General features: G+C 34.0%; 1 long non-coding RNA gene across 1 annotated transcript; it reads right to left on the reverse strand.

Annotated features, from left to right (window-relative positions):
* Window positions 1–2,079: 2,079 nt before the first annotated feature.
* Window positions 2,080–13,337, reverse strand: LOC144285313 (uncharacterized). The gene is made up of 4 exons (XR_013353620.1): window positions 13,257–13,337; window positions 5,338–5,430; window positions 3,929–4,083; window positions 2,080–2,286 (listed from the first exon to the last, which is right to left on the reverse strand). It is a non-coding gene; the product is annotated as an uncharacterized LOC144285313 (long non-coding RNA).
* Between the last annotated feature and the right edge of the window lie 4,916 nt (window positions 13,338–18,253).

An 18,253-nucleotide genomic window follows, 5' to 3' on the forward strand; every position in this document is an offset into this window, starting at 1 on the left:
CCTGTGGTTCTGACCAGTTTCCCTGCTGAGCACCTTTTCATCGGGGAAGATTCTGGTGCGGATTTTTAAGGTCCTGCTTCTCCAGGGCGGGGCTTTCCTGTCCCAGGAGGCTCTCACCCAGCTTTAGCCCGGGTCTTCACAAGGGGCCCCTCCCCTACTTGATTCTTTTTTTATTTTATTTTTTCCCACCTTCCTACCTTGTTAGAAGTGCAAACTCTTCTCTCTATAGCATTCCAGCTGTTCTCTCTTTGATTCTCAGGTTGAATTCATAGGTTTTTCAGGATGAATTGAAAGTAATCTAGGTAAGTTGGTGGGGCCAGGTGACTTGGGGACCCTACTCCTCTGCCATCTTGCCGTGCCCCCCTGGAGGTCACCCAACTACAGAATTTTGAATAGTTTATACTTCCCTCATTCAAGTCAATGTGAAAAAATCAGACACTTTCAGATTTGTGGTGTGCTACCCTTCTTTTCAAGAGCTTTTAAAAGTAGCTTAACATGGCATCCAGACAAAAGAACAAAGAAAAGGCTATAGGACTATGGCAAGATTAGCTCTGCTGTCAGCCATTGCATTCTTACGGCAATGAAAAATGCATTTTATGGTTAGTTGTGGAACATCAGAAGCTATATAAGGCTTTAGGGGTAAAAGGATAAAATTGTACTATAATATGAAAAAATATTGCAAGATTAGTGTCATGTAGCATTAGTTGTTTCGGAGTTTCTCCATTCTCTTCAAGTCCTGAACAGAGCCGTTTTCTCTTATAGGCAGCTCTTGAATTTGCTTGCTTCTTACTGGATAGTATCAGCACAATTCAATGTACAATCCTTCAACATTTCTTTTTCGGATTAAAATTAGTATGGAGGGCAGCCCGGGTGGCTCAGTGGTTAGCGCTGCTTTCAGCCCAGAGCCTCATCCTGGAGACTCAGGATCGAGTCCCACATTGGGCTCTCTGCATGGAACCTGCTTCTCCCTCTGCCTGTGTCTCTGCTTTTCTCTCTCTCTCTCTCAAATAAATAAAATCTTAAAAAAAAATAGTATGGATTCCACCTCTGATATTTTTTATAGAAATATTAATAAGAAGTGCTTATAGATTGGCACACTAATTGCAGTATCTTCATAACTAAAATTAGAAACAAATGTACATCAGTATGCTTTGGTAACTTAGAACCTGGAGTATCCATAGAAGAGGTCTTCTGTGTCATGTTATACATCATTGCAAATTATAGTAAAGAAAGCAAATAACAATTTATATTTATGATCCCATTTATATTAAAAATAAACAAATTATGTGTGTTAATGTATGCCCAGAAATATACAAAATAAATGTTGTTTATCAACAATTGTTCATGGGGAGATGAGATGATTACGGGAGAAATTCATTTTCTCTTTTTCTAATTTCTATAGGCTGTATTATGTCAAAAATTAAATTTGAAGTCAGAAAAAAAGAGTATTTGTAAAAATGCCATATACTTATCTCTTTCTTCTCTTTTCAAATTTGTCTTAGGGGGATTTTAATGCTGTCATACTTTGCCAGGGCTGGTCCTTCCACTGACATTTATAATCTCATCCTATCCTGACTGCTCCAGAGACTTACTTCCTTAATTATCTCGCCATGTACCTGCACTTTCAGAGTTTAATCATGGTTCACAATATCCTCACATTTTACAAAATAAATATTTGACAAAATAAAATATAAGAAACAACCAATAAATAGGTAAATGAGTCGCAAAGTTCAAGAACATGTTTTTCTATTTTCATCAGAAAACTTCTAGAAGGAGTTAGTTATATCTATTTTAGTAATATGCTTTCTCATCTACCAATCATTCCTTCCTTCACTGGTTCTTTAATACTCACTCACAGTTCAAAACTCATGATTAACTTTCTAATCATGTGGCTGGCAAACTACTTTGAAAAGAGTCAAAGATGTTAGTCTTTGCCAGACAAATAGCGTCAGCAATAATTAAACTCTATGCCAAAATACAGATGCAGCCATAGACAACACATTAAAGGAAAAAGAGAAAAGAAAAGAGCATGTAGTATTTCAGTAAAACTTTATTCATAAATACAGGCAGCAGGCTAGATTTCCCCTGCTGGTTATAATTTGTAGACTCCTAATGTAACAATGTCTTTTCCCTCTTTGCATTTCTCCTCTCTGGGCAGAAACAGTTTGGACTCACCACATATTCCATGGACTGTATGTTTCCCAGTCACTCTTGCAGGTAAACTGAGGACACACGACTCATTATAACCAGTGGGTTTGAGCAGAAGTGACGCATATTCTTTCTTGCCTGACATAGGAAAGAACAAGGGTATGAATTTTCCATGCTGTCTCTTCTTTTCCATGAGGGAGACAAAGGACAGCAAGATGATAGAACTGGAGGATGAAATCACCCAGGATTCTTGGGTGACAGTGAGCATGAGTTGCTTAAAAAGCTACTCACATCAGACTATTACATCTATGAAAAATAAACCTTTTTTTTGTCTTAAGAAACTGAGATATTAGGATTTCTATACAAATTTTTTTTAAATTTTTATTTGTTTATGATAGTCACACACACACACACACAGAGAGAGAGAGAGAGAGGCAGAGACACAGGCAGAGGGAGAAGCAGGCTCCATGCACCGGGAGCCCAACGTGGGATTCGATCCAGGGTCTCCAGGATCGCGGCCTGGGCCAAAGGCAGGTGCCAAACCGCTGTGCCACCCAGGGATCCCTCCAGACAAATTTTTATTCAGTCCTCTTAATTTCCCTACTAATGGAAGCCTCAGGTCATGCTATTCCTCTGCTACAAAGTGTCAGGATCTTCCTTTTTCTTATTGAACATTAAATGTTCAGAATATTTAGATTGGCATCCAAAAGCATGACCTTACTTATTTGTTTTCTATTGCTGCATAACAAAGGATCACTAATTCAGTTGCTGAAAAAGCAGCATATTTTATCACATCAGTTTTATGGGTCCAGAGCCCAGGGACAGGTTAACTGGGTCTTCTGCTCAGGGTCTCACAAGGCTGTAATAAAGGTGTTGAATGAGTCTAGGGTCCCACAAGAGGCTTGACTTGGCAAATAATATCTTCCAGTCTCCCTCAGATTATTGGCAGAGTTCATTTCCTTGTGACTATGAGCCAGATCCTTACTTCTTGCTGGACTCAGGTGGGGGTCATTGTCAGCTCCTAAAGTCTATCTTTATGTCCTAGGCATGTGAACCTTTTACAAATTGGCAGCTTACTTCTTCAACACTTCTTCCAGAGATTCTCTCTTCAGGGGGAGCCCATTTCCTCTTCTAAAGGGTATCTATCACTTGATTAAGTCAGGCCTCCTCAATATAATCTCCCCTTTGAGACCTTATTGTTATCTCTGAAATCACTTCACCTTTGCCATATAAAGTAGCCTAATCAGGGTGTGATATCCTATTATATTCATCATCTGCAATACCCAGAGGAAGTGGACTATATAGGGTATATGCATCAGAGTAGGGAAATTGTGAAGTCTATGTTAGAATTTTTCCTACTGCATTCCCTAACCTATTCCCCTGGTATTACTTCCACATCTGCCCCTTGATTCCATGTAATCCAGCTAAAAGAAAGTACTTGGATTTCTTACAGTTTATTCTTGGTCTTTCCTCCTGTTGTTTTACTAACAGTTATTGATGGATAGAATATGTGCCAAACATTTTTCATGTTCATTATGGTTTTTAGTGCTTACAATAACTGAAAGACATTAAGTGTAATATCTCCGTGTATATATGTACACACACACACACACACACACACACTGAGGGCTGAAAGTTAAACAATTTTCATACTTAGGACCCAAGTTCTAGAATATTTAATCATAAGATCCATAGTTCATTGACTAATCTTTTATATTTGCCATCTGCGAGGATCTTTATCTAGAATTCATCTGATCATGCTCATCTACATAATACCTACCCATCTTTTAAAAACATTACTCAGGATTTCTGGATGGCTCAGTGGTTGAGCAGCTGCCTTCAGCCCAGGGCGTGATCCTGGAGTCCCGGGGTTGGGTTCCCCGCAGGGAGCCTGCTTCTCCCGCTGCCCATATCTCTGCCTCTCTCCTTGTGTCTCTTGTGAATAAACAATTAAAATGTTAAAAAAAATTTCTTCAAAATCTTATCATGAGATTTTTCAAACATATAGCAACACTGAAAGTATTTTATAGTAAATACCAACCTATTTACCACTTGTAATTACCATTAACATTACTTCATTTGCTTTGTCATATATGTATACATCCATGCATCCAATACTTTATTCAAAATTACATTGTAGTTTTTGATGTTTTAAAGTAATTTGCAGGCATCAGAATACTTCTACCTAGAAATTATAAAATGTAACCCATTAGGTAAATTCCAATATTTTTTTGCAGGTTTTCTTCTTTCAATGTAAACTTTGCCTACAACGAAATACATAAGTATTAAGTGTCCCTTTGCTGAGTTTTGACAAATGCTTACATCTGTGAAACCCAGATGCGTATCAACATAAAAGATATTACATTGACTCCAGAAAGTTTCCTCATGCATTTTCCCAGTCAAACCCCATCTTACAAACTCTCTTTTAATCCTTCCCAACCATTAATCAACTGTGCCTAGTGAAGAACTCCACATAAGTAAAATCATATAGTTTGTTCTTTTGCATTTTTTTACACAACAGATGCTTTTGATATTGATTCTTGTTTTTGTGTGAAACAGGTTTGTTTCTTTTTGTTGCTGAGTTAACATTGCATTACATGAACATATCCCAGTTTGTTTATCCATTATGTTATTGATGGAAGCTGTTTTCTTTTTGTGATACTTCTGAATGAGATTCTCATGAATATTAGTATATAACAAACTTTTGTGTAAATATTTGTTTTCATTTTTTATGAGTGGGTACCTATAAGTGAAATTTCTGTGACATATGCTAAGTGTATGTTCAGTTTTAGAAGAAACTAAGACACTGCCATAATGTTTTTAAAGTAATTGTATTATTTTACATTTCCACAGACCATAAATGGAATTACAGTTGTTCCACATCTTCAAATACATTTTTATTGTCAATCTTTTTTATTATTTCAATCCATTTGTTAGGTTGTAAATTTAATTTCCATTTCTTTAATGACTAATATAATATCTTCTTTTGCAAAGAGTCTATTAAATCCTTTGCTCCTTTTTAATAAGTCATTTTTTATTATTTATGTGAGTGTATTATTCTGTGTACCAGTCTTCTGTGCTTGTATAATATATACTCATATATATTTACATATATATACATTCTAATGCATATACTTTTGCTTTTAAACTACTGATTTCTGGGACTTATATAGGAAACACTTGGCTCACCGCAAGTCACAAATATATTCTTCTATATTTCTTCATAGTTTTAATTTTTCCATTTTCTCTGTGATGGGTATTCAATTATTCTTGCATCATTTCCTGAAAAAAAAAAAATCTATTGGGTTACCTTGGTGTTTTTGTTGAAAATGAAATGACTATATAATTATGTGTCTATTACTAGATTGTTTATTGTGCTACATTGATTCCTCTCCTTCTCCATCTCCTTCTTTCCATAATATTTATGGCTTAATCTTACAGTCTTGATTATGTAGCTTCATTGTTAATTCTGAAATGAAGGGATATAGAGCCTCTGACTGTTTTACTTTTCAAAATTGCATTGTATATTCAAATTCCTTTGCAGTTCAATATATATTTTAATCATTCCATCAAGTTTAAAGAAAGTTTTGGGTTCTTTAGGATGACATTGAATCTGTAAAGCAAAATGAGTAGAATGAATATCTGAATAATATCGAATTTTCCAGTTAATGAAAATAGTATGTGTTTCTACTTACATATATCTTGTTAAATTTATCTCAGCTATGTTTTATTTTAAGGGTTTTCCTCATCTTTTCTTAAATTTAATCCTAGATATTTTAAGTCTTTTGATGCTATTATAAATAAAACTGATTTTTAAATTTTATTTATTTTAATTTGTTTTGTTTTGTTTTTTAAGTAGGCTCCATGCCCAGTGTAGAGCCTGACATGGGGCTTGAACTCACAACCCTGAGATCAAGACCTGAGCTGAACCAAAAGTCAGATGCCCAACAGACTAAAAAACCCACGCACCCCTAAATTTTATTTTTAACTACTTGCTTGCTACCACTATATAAAATGCAATTTATTTTTGTTTAATATCCCTATAAGCAATATGTGAGGGTTTTTATTTCTCTGTATCATTAACAATACTTGTTATTTTCTGTCTTCTTATATCCATCCTATTGAGTGTGAACTGGTATCTTATAGTTTTGATTTGCCTTTCCCTGGTAATTAATGATATTGAGCATCATTTTATAAGCTTATGGCCAACTTATTTATCTTCTCTGGAGAGATATCTACTCAAATAATTTGCCTATTTTTAAAATTGAATAACTTGTCTTTTTATTACTGAGTAATGAGAGTTCTTTATATTCTAAATAGCAACTTAAGATATTCATGATTTGTAAATATTTTCTCCCATTCTTTGGTTTATATTTCACTTTCATGATGGTATAATTTGCAGTGAGACAATTTTTAATTTTAGTGAAGCCCTATTTATCTATTTTTCAAGTGTTTTATCTAGCAACTATTGCCTAATTCAAGATCAGGAAGATAGTCCATTAATATTTAAAGTAATTATTTACATGGTTAGAGTTAAGTCTACATTTTTACTATTTTGTCTCTGTCAGTCTCTTTTAATTTCTCCCTTTCTGCTTTCTTTTGGATTATTTAAATATTTTATTTGGAATTCTATTTTAAATTATGTATATAACCTACATTAAATTACCTATTGATACTTCAGCTCATTTATTTTTTAATCTCATGTGTTTTTAAGTAACTGCTCTAGAGTTTGCAATAAGCATGCTTTACTTTGCAGTCCAACTAGGATTAATATAACACTTGATTTAAAATGTTGAAATCTTCACAATATATAGGTTTAATAAACTACTGCTGCTAAGAACAAGCTGTATGCCAAAGTCAGAATTTTTGTTTTGCATTTTTCAAGGAGATTTTGATTTTATTTATTTTTCATATGAGTAGAGTTGACACACAATGTTATATTAGTTTCAGGGCTACAGCATAGTGATTCAACATCTTTATATGTTATGCTTTGCTCACTGCAAGTGTAGCTACCATTCCTCACCATACAATGTTACTACAATACCATTAACTATATTTTCTACACTGCACCGTTTATTTGTGACTTATTTATCCTACAACTGGAAGCCTACCTTCCACTCCCATTTTTTAAATTTAATTAATTAATTTATTTTACAGAGAGAGAGGGGAGAAACAGAAGGAGAGAGAGAAAATCTTAAGCAGATTCCATGCCCAGTGTGGAGCCCAGTGCAGGCCTGAGATCATACCTGAGCCAAAATCAAGAGTCTGACATTTAACTGACTAAGCTACCCAGGAGCCCTATTTAGGTTTTTATTTAAATTCCAGTTATGTAAAATACTGTATAATATTAGTTTTGGGTGTACAATATAGTGATTCAAAACTTTCATTAAACATCCAGAGCTCCTAACAAGTACACTCCTTAATCCCCATCATTGATATGACCCATCTCCCCACCCGCCTTCCTTCTGAAAACCATCAGTTGGTTCTCTATGTTTAGGAGTCTGTTTCTGTGTTTACCCCCTCTCTCTTTTTCCCCCTTTGCTTGTTTGTTTTGTCCCTTAAATTCCACATATAAGTGAAATCATATGGTATTTGTCTTTCTCTGATCTTTGCATAATATTCTCTAGCTTTATCCAGGTCATTGCAAATGAGATATCACCTCACACGTCAGAATGGCTAAAATCAACAACAAGAAACAACAGTTATTGGCAAGGATGCAAAGAAAGGGGAGCCCTCTTGCATTGTTGGTGGGAATGCAGAGTGAGGTAGCCACTCTAGAAAACTTTAACTTTCCTCAAAAAGTTAAAAATAGAACTACTTTATCCACCTATTGCACTACTACGTACTCAGCCAAAGAATACAAAAATACTAATTCAAAGGGATACATGGAACACCAATGTTTACAGAAGTATTATCTACAATAGCTAAATTATGGAAACGGCCCAAGTGTCTATCAATTGATGAAAGGATAAAGAATATATGGTGTATATGTGTGTGTGTGTATATATATATATTATACATAAATATATTCATATATAATGGAATATCACTCCGCTATAAAAACATCAGAAATCTTTTAATGTAATTGCAAATATTTTAGACTGCAGATACAGTTTCCATTGCATATTCTGCTTTGTTTTATTTTATTTTGTTTTTACAACTTTTTAAAATGTAAAGAAAAAAAGCAATTTTTAGGTTGAGGGCTATATATTTAGAAGCTGCAGGCTGGATTTGGCCCGTCACCAGAGGTTTGCTTTATGCTGTCATTATAGATTTTACATGCATGTACCTTATAAATTATAAATATACATACAAATTGTAAAGAAAAAAGAATGAGTGTTTATATTTATCCAATGGTATAACATTTCCTATGTTCCTCATGATTTTTAAAGACACAGACTTCCTAATTGTAACATATCCTATCTGCCTGGAGAATTCCTTTTTTTTTTTTTTTTTTTTTTTTTGCGTGGGATATTCAATGTCAAAACATATTCTCTAAAGTTTTCTTATATCTAAATATCTTCTTTTGCCTTTAGCCAAAATTTCCTTGAGGAAAAAAATCTTGAGAAGGAATATTGCAATAGCATGAGGATTGTATACTCCGAGTTCCTCTTTACCTTCCTTAAAGAGGCCTATAGCAACTCAACTGGGTAACTTTGCCTACATGAAGGAAATACTGTTGGACACCATCCTTTGGGTAATACCAATGATTGGGAAACCAAGGTCAAGATGATAAAAGGAGATCTGACCTAATCTCCCTCATGACAGGATTGGTAAAACAGAATGTATAATCTGAACATGTATCCCTAGGGCACAGCAGAAGTACCATAATAGCTCACTGACACACAGTAAGGACTATTATGGGTGGAAAAACAATTAAAAATCAAAAGCAAAACCAAATTCTGGGGAAACTTCAGATATTAGAGTCAACGTCAAAATTTTAAAGAGGCAAGAATGGTGATACCACATTCCCATTTAAGTTTCATCTTGGCTGATGCAAAAGATAAATGTCTGTTGGAGAAACACAGTGGAATATCTTAAATCTAATCATATCATCATTCCAATGCTGCTGTTCTTCCAGATATAGTTTGATTATAGGAACAAATCAATTTAGCTGGCAAGCAGCTATTGACCTGACAAATACTTTTTCTCCATTGCAATAAGATAAAAAAGCACAAGAAGATTGCTTTTACTCAGCAATCCCAGAGTAGTAAAATTGTATCATTTGCCTCAGGATTATCTAACTTATATCCAGGGCTACCACCACTCTGTTTCTTTTTTTTTCCTCAGTTAGAGAAAAAAAAAGTTTCATTATGTGGACATATTAGAAAAAAACTGCACATTGGGAAGTACAGTTAGAAAATATGCACTCTGAGGGGAGATGGACAAATCTGATAAAAGACATATTTTTGTGTGCTTCCTAGGGGCAGATGCAGCCCATTCCAGAGCACAGAGCTGAGTGAGCTGAGAGCAGACTGGATTTCAGTTAGCCTTCATTCCCCTAGCTCAGTGCCTTTGTGCAGTTCACAAACTGCATTGCCATGTGACAAACTAAATTCTTTAATACAATTCAGATATCAAGGAATTTCAACATTTAACTGGTCAACAAAATAAATCACAACATAATGATACTATATATGTGTGTGTGTGTGTATTTTTTAATTCATTTATTTATTTATTAGATACAGAGAGGGAGGGGAAGGGCAGAGGGAGAGAGAATCTCAAGCCCACTCCTGGCTTAGTACAGGGATCCCTAACCAGGGATCGATCTCATAACCCTGAGATCATGACCTGAGCCGAAATCAAGAGTTGGATGTTAACCGACTGAGCAAACCACATGCCCCATAATGATACATATTTTAAGAACAGGATTACAGGAAATAGTAAGTAAGAGAGAATTTTCTGAATGGCCAAAGATCTGCAACATGCCAGGTTCTTTCTTCTAAGGGAGTGGATAAAGATACTGTAAACTTGTGTTCTCAAACACTAAGTAAGAGACCTCCTGACTGATTTTTGAAGAATATATATCACATTTCAGAGGATTGTTCCCAATGCATTTCCTGAATCACACCCTAAGTTGCCACCTTTCTAGACAGCCTCGTGCCAGTTAGGGTCCTTCAGCTTGTCCAAGCTGTATTTCTTCCACTTTGCACTTATATCCAAATGATACAATGTGCTCAAAATTTCCATGCTCACGAATGCTCAATTTGAAACATGTTCTTAATAATAAAGTTGATAGAGTGTGTAATGTGAATATTTATATATTTTAATGAATTATCCTTGCCACTGTGTCTCTTTCAATATTTTATATATTTTGGTGGTTAATTTTATAATTAACTACAAAATTGCTCTTTGATTTTCAGAATGTAAGAATGATAGAACTTAAAAATGAATATACATGATCTAGAAATTGTGGATCTAGATTGTTTGCAGCTAGATTGTTTGCAGTAACTTATAAAAATTTAGTTTTTTCCCTTGAGAAGAATGACTGCATTTTTAGTCATAAAAGGGATAGTTGTATTATATGGAGTGGAAACATTTTGTGTGTGTGTGTGTTTCTGTGTTGGAGCAAGATCCAAAGTATAAAATGGATTCATATAAATGTTGGACAGCTAAAGGGATATTTGTTCCTTTTTGTGCCAGCATCTAAATATACTTTTTATTTATGTGGCATTCCAAGATAAATAAAAGTTAAGACTAGAGTCCCATTTTAATTTATGTTTAAACATCTGCAAACTATAGCTTCTGCAAATATCAAGAGTGTGATCAACTAGATGCTTCCCCTCAGGAATTTAAAATATAACAAAGATGCTATAGATTGAGGAGCCTCTTGACACAGTAGCAAGCATCCAGGGCTATGAGGTCCTGCAATATAGTAGGGAATGTGCAGTGGCAGAGTCCAAATGACAATATCCTCAGTGAATGACCATTCCTGTGTATAGTGGTTACTTGGTTCCTGGAAAACATAGTTCCCTGATATACTTCCTTTGCATTTATTTTCTACTTATGTTTATGAAAGTATCTTTCTATTTGCCCTTATATTCCTGATTAAAATGTGCCTGTAATTTTCCAGGGAATGGTTGTTCAATTGTTAGAATTCTATGATGGAACCCTATGGAGTTTTAGTGATAGAAGGACTTTAATTAGTTTCACTTCCTTTACTTGTAATTAGAGTATTAAGATTTTCAAATTCGTCTAATGTCCACTTTTGATAAGCTATATTTCCAGATACTGTTGTCAGTTTGGTAGCATACATTATTCCACATATAATTGATAAACTATATTTGTCTAAATATTTCCAGATATTCAATTTATTTTAATTTTTAACTTCATTGACATAAAAACCTTTCACTCTCTGTTTTTGGTCTCTCTTTTATTTAATCCCAACATTGGTCATTTGTGCCTTCCTCTTTCTCTTTTGTTCTCTCTTATTCAGTCTGTATCTTTCTGTCTCTCTCCTTTTCTCTTTGGCTCCCTGTCACTTCTACTTTCCTCTCTCTAGCTTGCTTTTGTTCTCAGTCTTAGTCTCTATTTTCAGTTCATCAGATTTGCTTGGCATTTATGAACTTTATTAGCATTTAAAAAAAGATTTTATTTATTTATTCATGAAAGACAGACAGAAAGAGAGAGAGAGACAGAGGCAGAGACACAGGAAGAGGGAGAAGCAGGTTCCATCCAGGGAGCCCAATGCGGGACTTGATCCTGGGACTCCAGGATCATGCCCTGGGCTGAAAGCTGGCGCTAAACCACTGAGCCACCTAGAGATCCCTTTATTAGCATTTTCAAAAGAAAATTTGCCTCATTTATGCTGTTTATTTTTTTTTGTTTTGTTTTCTGTTTATTAATCTCTGGTGTTATCCATATTATTTTCTATTTTCTTGGTTTTCTTTATTTTTTTTTAAGATTTTATTGATTTATTCATGAGAGACACAGAGAGGCAGGGACACAGGCAGAGGGAGAAGCAGGCTCCATATAGGGAGCCCGACTTGGGACTCCATCCTGGGTCTCCAGGATCATGCCCTGGGCCGAAGGCAGGTGCTAAACCGCCACCCAAGGATCCCCTCTTAGTTTTCTTCTTTTGTTAATATTTTCCTATAATGGTTGCTTATCTCATACATTTTGGGTCTTTTTCCTTTATGTTGTCTTATTTAATAGCATATTTCTCTCAAATCCTCATGTTAGCTTTATCACGTGTTCTTCATATTTTAATTAATATTTACTTTAAATAATTTATAATTTTAGTATCTTTCTTTCTTTGGCTTAAGCTATATAGATGAATATTTATTAATTTTCAAGCACATGGGGATTTTCTAGTTTTCTATTGTTATTACTACCCTACTTCCACATGGTGAAAATCATGCTCTCAAATATATAGAAAGCAGATCCTACCTACATGGAAATGTTTCACAAGCACTTAATATCCATGTATATTTATGTTTTAATATCAGAGAATCATTATTAAGTGGGATAAGAAAAGATTTTATATTTTATATTAGTAATGTAATATTGCCTACTTGATGTGCTAAATACTGAATATATTTATAAATATTTCCTAGAAAAGTTATAGATTCATGTATTTCTCCTTTATTTCTGACAATATTTGTTTCATTTATTTTGAGATACTTCTAGGTGTTTAAAACTTTACAATTTTGTATTTTCCTAATATAGCAAAACTTTAGAAAAATTATGCAAATGACACATCAGAGAAAGGGCTGGTATCTAATATCTATAAAGAACTTATCCAATTCAACAGCCAAAAAAAAAAAAAAAAAAAGGCTGTCAGGAAATGGGCAGAAAACATGAACAGACATTTCTCCAAAGAAGAGACACAAATGGCTGACAGACACATGAAAAAATGCTCCACATCAATTAGCATCAGGGAAATACAAATCAAAATCACAAGATACCACCTCATACCAGTCAGAATGCCTAAAATTAACAAAACAGGAAACAACAAATGTTGGCAAGCATGTGGAGAAAGGGGAAACTTCTTACACTGTTTGGAATGCAAGTTGGTGCAGCCACTCTGGAAAATAGTATGAAGATTCCTTAACAAGTTAAAAATAGAGCTACCCTATGACCCAGCAATGGCACTACTAGGTACTTACCCCAAAGATACAAATATAGTGATCCAACGGGAAACTTGCACCCCAATGTTCATAGAAGCAGTATCCACAATAGCCAAACTGTGGAAAGAGCCAATATATCCATCAACATATGAAAGAATAAAGAAGATGTGGTATATATATATATATATATATATATATATATATATATATAATATTACTCAGCCATCAGAAAGGATGAATAGTTACCATTTACATTGATGTGGATGGAACTGTAGGATATTATGCTGAATGAAATAAGTCAACAGAGAAAGACAATTATCATATGGCTTCACGCATATGGGAATATAAGAAATAGTGCAGAGGATGATAGGGGAAAGGAGAGAAAACTGAATGGGAAGTATCAGAGAGGGGAAAAAACATGAAGGACTCTTAACTAGAGGAAACAAACTGAGGGTTGCTGGAAGGGAGGTGAATAGGGGGATGGGGTAATTTGGTGTGAGGAATTAAGGAGGGCACATGATGTGATGAGCACTGGGTGTTATATGGAACTGATAAATTCTTGAACACTACATCTGAAACTAAGTATGTACTATATGGTGGCTAATTGAATTTAAATTAAAAAATAATAAAATCAATTTCAAAGAAGAAAAATTTTAAAACAATTTTTGTTTGCAAATGGAAAGCAATAATAATGGAAAAATTTTAAACAATCTAATTGAAAATGTATCAATTTACTATCACTTAAAAAAGTATTTACATCTTAGATTTTAAACTAATATATATATTCATTAAAAATTATGAAATAACTTTTTTTCTCTAGCAATATTTTTCTTTAAAGTTTAATTTTCTTAATATTACAGGACTAGATTGCTAGATTTCTTTTAATTTTGCTTACAATGTATTTACTTTTCTTATGCTTTAATATTTTGTATTCATTTAATGTAGATGTGATTCTTTTAAGCAGCATACATTTTTACATTTTTAAAAAATTATTCTAAAATTTTTGACTTTTAATTAAAAATTTTTATTCATTTATATTTAATGTATTTGCACAGTTGGATTTAAATCTACTATCTTCCTAATTGCTTTTGAATTTGTCCGATTACCTACTTCTATTAGTTTGGTAGTGGTACATTGTTTTTTTAAAAGATTTTACTCATCTATCCATGAGGCACAGAGAGAGAGAGGCAGAGACATAGGAAAAAGCAGGCTCCTCACAGGGAGCCTGATGCAGGACTTGATCCCAGGACCATGGGAAGGTGCTCAACCACTGAGCCACCCAGGTTCCCTATACATTATTTTACTTTTTTAGTGTCTACTCTGAAGATTACATTATTATCATTGATACATCAAAGTCTATACAAATTAGGACTTCTAATTTCCAAGACAATAAAAGGGCTTTAGAAAATGTTAGCAACATTTATCAGTCATATGTATTGTTTTCTGTTATGTTGATTCAACGCATCTATCTTCATTTCCTCTGGTATGGATATATTGTTTTTTTTAGTCAGTAATATTTTATATTTATCTGTGTTTATAGGTCTTTGTTTTCTTTTGGCCTTTATTTTATCCTATCTAATTTCCGTATGCAAAAATTGCCTTCTCTCTTTTTATTTAAATTCTTTCTGTTTTATGAAAGTTCGTTAGTATTTCTTTTATTGCATGTCTTCTTATGTCAAAATATCTAAGTTTTACTGGTCTCCAAACGTTTTATTTCAACCATCTAATTTTTTTTTTACTTTGTCTAGAATGTGAGCTTGACCCCACCCCCAAAACCTGGAAGATTTTATTCCATTAATTCTGGCTTCATACCCTCTGGTCTCATTCTTACTCTTGGGAAATCAATTTTATGTTTGTTTTAAACTTTTATTGTTAACATTTTTAGATATATTTATAAGGAATACAAACTATTCCATATATTTCTCCTCTCCCTCTGTAACTCCAGTGAACATATGATTTATGTTTTACTGTATCCCTTCTGTGTCATTTTCTTTTTTCATTTTCCATCTTTTATCCCACCAACTTAATTCTGCCTATTTTCTTATCATATGTCTTTTGGTCTTTTAATTTTCTTTTTAAAAAACATTTTATTTATTTATGTGAGAAAGAGAGAGAGTATAAGCAGGGTGAGGAACAGAGGGAGAAGCAGACTCCTTGCTGAGTGGGGATCCCATTATGAGGCTCAATGCAGGGACTCTGGGATCATAACCTGAGCCGAAGGCAGATGCTTAGCCGACTGAGCCACTCAGGTGCCCCTAATTTTATTTTATTTTTTAAATTTTATTTATTTGAGAGAGAGAGAGAGAGAGAAGAGAGAGGGAGAGAATATGTGTGAGGGGTAAAGGGGAAGAGAGAGGAAAAGCATCTCAAACAGATTTTCCACTGAGCTCGGAGCTCAAGGCAGGGCTGGATCCCATGACCCATGAGATCATGATCTGAGCCAAAACCAAGAGCTGGATGCTTAACTGACTGAGCCACCCAGGCAACCCTGCTCTTCTAATTTTCTATTTAATTGTATCTAATTTATTGCCAAACTCTTCCATTAATTTCTTAATATTAATTAATATATTTTTCAATTCTGGAATTTCCATTTACTATATAGCTTCCCATTCTTTGATGGCATTGTTTTTCTTTTTCAAAAAATTTGAATTTATTAATGTGATTTATTTTGAGGTCTCTACTAATTTTTATGGCTTTATTGTGACTAGTTGCTTTTTGATTTTCATTACTAATACCGTCTCATCATAAGCCTTTTAAATTGCGTGTCATACATTATATGTGAAAAAATTAAAAATTATGCTAGCCTTGGGATTCTCTCTTTGAAGATTTATAGTAGCTTCTTGCAGATGGCTAGAGACACTAACAATACTGATAATCAAATGGATGTTTTGAATATATATTTCACTGCTTGTGAGGGCTGTATTTTTTTTGGTGGTGAAATGGAAAGAAATTTATTGAGGCCAACACTGGGAAGATAGTGGTGTAGTGTCTCAAAGACTATCTCCCCAAGGGCTATACTTTTTTCAAATTTGACTATGCTCTTGGGTTATTGTTTTTAGGGGTTCCAAATAAACCACAGAAGCTTTACTTAATAATCTATTTGTTGGCACAAAACATTCAAACCTAGTCCTTGGAGACACTTGATGCCTCTGCTTATCTTCTTAGCCTCCCAGTGAGTCATTTTCACATTAAAATCAATTTAAAAAAATAAATAAAATCAATTAAAGACTCTTTTTTGGATAATCATATGAGTTGCTCATACTGAAGTGCTTTTGAGAGTGAGCAAGGGGTACTAACAACGAAGTATATTTATACAGAAAACTACAGAATAGTTTTACTTAAAAACTAGTTTATCTATATGGCTGATATATGTTTCCTGGTGTGTGTGTATATCTGTGTGTGTGTGTGTGTTGTGTGTGAAAGTGCATATGTGTATTACTGTTCTATAAATTTTACTCCTTTTAAGTTTTCTCAAATCCCATGTTAAGACAGATCAAGAGTAAGATAGATCTATAGGTAGGTAAGTAATAATGATCTATCATTTAATCATTCTTTTGGCCTTTCCCAATTTCATAGGTGAAAAGGGCATTTCTTTGTTGAAGTAATTTGCATTTTATTGGTTCTTTATTTAAAGATTTTATTTATTTATTCATGAGAGACAGAGAGAGAGAAGCAGAGACACAGGCAGAGGAAGAAGCAGGCTCTCTGCAGGGAGCCCGATCTGGGACTCGATCCCGGGACCCCAGGATCATGCTCTGAGCTGAAGGCAGATGCTCAACCACCAGATATCCCAACATTTTATTGGTCTTTGATGAATTTGAACATTTTAATAAGTTTACTGGCAATTCACATTTCACTATTTCATCATATCTCCTTATATGGGTACCAAATATGGCTGTCACTCATTCTGTTTAATCATATAGTTTGTTGACTTAAAATTAGTGTCTACTATTCAATTATTATAAGAATACAATACATTTTAAATCTAAATAATAATTGTTAGCATATTCTATATCAAATAGAAAGCAAAGAGGATGATGATGAGTTTACCATGTGGTTTCAAGATTTCATTAAATATTACATATCCTTATACCACCTTTAAAGCTCTGTATATACATTTTCTGAAACATCAGCATAATTTTCTTCACCACTACTGTGAATTTTCAAGAACTGATTTGCTCATTCTTAGCTTTGCATTGATTAAAAAAACAAACAAACAAACAAAAAAACTTAGGTTGAAAGTTACAGAGATGAAATTAGAAAGAAAGAATTTTTTTTCTTGGTTGAGATTTATGTGTTGTATTTCCTAATGACTTGTTCATTCCAACAAATAATGACCCAATTCTCTCTGACAGAAATCCCTTAGAGTGTTTCTACTATCTCATGAATAAATAGTGTTAATTCTTCATGTAGCATAGAATTACACTATGGTGTAAATGAACTTATTGCGAATAATTTGTAACTGCTGCAAGTTCCTGTCGGAACACTGTCAAGATGCATTTGGCAAATCTTCCCAGATAATTGGTAAACAGAAAAAGCTAATTACATTTGGGACAATCAAAATGTGAATGCATGCAAATCTAATCAGAGGATAAAATGCTCTAAAAATGCTTTGTAAATCTTTAAGTGGTTTCTACTGTGTTCCATGTTACACATGACACGAGTCAACATGACAGTCTCCAGACTACCACATGTAACTTTCGAGAGAAAAAAAGTACTGGTGAAATGAAAGGACAGCAGTTGAGTCACCCACAAGAAATAACTCTTTGTTGAATACACTGAATTTTCAAAAAGACAGATAGCTTGTAAGAAACCCGCTCCTTGTACTTCTGAAGATGTTGAAGTTAACTGCCCTGTGTGACTTTTTTAGTGCCCAAGAAATGATAGCAGTCAAGGGAAACACAAAATCTTCACAAAAATGTTAGTGAAGCTGGAGGCTGAAAAATTATTGATCAAGCTGTGATCCTTCATTTGAATATTGCCCTTTGAATAGGAGTATTTGAAGTTAAGGTCAAGGTGGGGAATATTAGAATCCA

The sequence above is a fragment of the Canis aureus genome, chromosome 16, assembly GCF_053574225.1.
Source record: "Canis aureus isolate CA01 chromosome 16, VMU_Caureus_v.1.0, whole genome shotgun sequence".
Classification (NCBI taxonomy): domain Eukaryota; kingdom Metazoa; phylum Chordata; class Mammalia; order Carnivora; family Canidae; genus Canis; species Canis aureus.